At 37.6% G+C, this 2,052-nt stretch overlaps 1 non-coding gene across 1 annotated transcript; it reads right to left on the bottom strand.

Moving 5' to 3' along the window:
• Positions 1–1,036: 1,036 nt before the first annotated feature.
• Positions 1,037–1,109, bottom strand: trnak-uuu. The gene has a single exon. It is a non-coding gene; the product is annotated as a tRNA-Lys (tRNA).
• Positions 1,110–2,052: the final 943 nt, after the last annotated feature.

Below are 2,052 nucleotides of genomic sequence, written 5' to 3'. Positions count from 1 at the left end.
GTGCACTCTAAAGTATTTTATTGGACCTTATTAGAAGTTCAATTGGTCCAATTAACCAATTTAGGGTATGGTTAGAACAGAAACCAGGTGGGACACTGGCCCTGCATGGACGGAGTTGTGCATCACTCATACACAGGCTCTCGTTTTGAATGTATTATGATTGCGAGTCCTACAGCTAGCCTAAAACAACGACTCTGGTGGGACTCGAACCCACAACCTTTGAATAACACCTCACTGCTTAATAAGAGATCCAATGCACTATCCATTGCGCCACAGAGGCTGCTAGGTAAGGAAAAAGGAACAACATATACACTAACATACTGAGCACGGCATGGTTTGGCAGAATTTGAAGTGGGGATAAATTTTCAGCTGCTACAACTATTAAATTTGGACCGCTCTGATTAATTTCGTTATCTGCCAGTTTAATATGATTCAGGGTCCATCATTGCTCAGGGGCTTGTGGCAGTTCCGTTTTCGTCGGTTCAACCTTGACAGCAACGTAAATCTCTTCTCAAGATTTAACATTTAACTAAATATTTAACTAAATCAAAAATCTCTTATCAAGATTTAACATTTAGCTAAATGTTTAACTGGCCAGCTAAATCTGGAGTTTTTTATGGAAATGAACTCCGCCCGTTTCGCGGCAGTTCCGTTTTCGTCGGTTCAACCTTGACAGCTTGTTCATATTTCAATGGGTCAGATGAAATAAAATGCAGTTCGAATGTCAAAGGTTGGAAATTGTTTGAGAAAGACTAATGCTTATTTGAATGTTTGTTTCATTTGCAAAACTTTTCCCCACTTAATTTTGGAATGGTGCATTGCAATAGGGCAGTAGTAAAGCCGTAAGCTTGTTATATAACTTGTTTTGGACTGGGCATGGTGTTTGAAAAGAAAATATTTGACTACACTTTTTAGGAGTAGCAACGCCACACAGTGTTTGGTAAATTAATTTGAACAAGCAACAATGGATATAGACAATATACACAATACAACATTGTGTTTAGCCCAATAACTATTATTTTAAAACAACACTCACTGCCCGAACAGGGACTTGAACCCTGGACCCTCAGATTAAAAGTCTGATGCTCTACCGACTGAGCTATTCGGGCTCGTGAAGCAGTAAGCAGTTTACAGATTTAAAAAACGGAGTGTTACATGGTCAGAATCTGGAGATCCTATTACTAGTACTTAAACAATTACAATATAAACAGTAGCGGTTTTATGCACACGCAGCCGATGCAATTGCAGAGGACCCAATGCAGCTAAGGTGCCATTTGTTGTCGTGGCTCAGTTAGTATTAAAAAAAAAAAAAAAAAAAAAAAATCTGGAAGCAAATGCGTTTTCAGCCATGCATCCTCATCGCCTCTTGCGAGACTCAACTACATCTTCAAGGGGAATGCTCTGGATCTGTATCCTAACCAATTATGTACTTGCGTCTGCACCATATTTGCTAACAAAAAACGGATTATTCAATTATAATTGCAGAGTCTGTCGCTGCCAAAGCAAGAAAGGTTTATTTCTGTCCAAATTTACTACAATTGCTGTAGTAAAATGCAATGTGTTTGCAACGGTTCCGTTGATGCCCTTTTTGAAAGTCATGGCATCGTAGCGCAGTATTACTAGTATTCCTTTTCACTTTTAAAGATTGCAACGAAGTTAGCTTGCTCACAAATGTTTATATTTAATACAAAGAGTACCGCTGTTAATTAAATACAAATATGCAATACATATATTTTCAAATAATATTTTTCTTATTATTTTGTCACGTCTGCTGCGTTTTGCAGATTTTCACGTACTCTTTTTACTCAGTCTTATTCAGTTTTTATTTACTCTGCACACTCTCAACTCAGGGGAGACGTTAGGAAGACAGAGATATTATAAACCCCTAGTGGTTTATGTTCGAGCACTGGACGAGCTGTAAGTATGTTCATATAACCTTTATTTAATCGAAAACATAGACACTCAAGACTCAGTTATTTTAAGTTTTACGAATCAGAGCAATGCTCCTTCGGTTTATTAAAATGCTTTTAATATTTGGAAAAAGGTAGGTTG

Source organism: Polyodon spathula, chromosome 30 (genome assembly GCF_017654505.1).
Source record: "Polyodon spathula isolate WHYD16114869_AA chromosome 30, ASM1765450v1, whole genome shotgun sequence".
In the NCBI taxonomy this organism is placed as follows: Eukaryota; Metazoa; Chordata; class Actinopteri; order Acipenseriformes; family Polyodontidae; genus Polyodon; species Polyodon spathula.
This window is presented reverse-complemented; position numbering and strand designations above follow the sequence as displayed.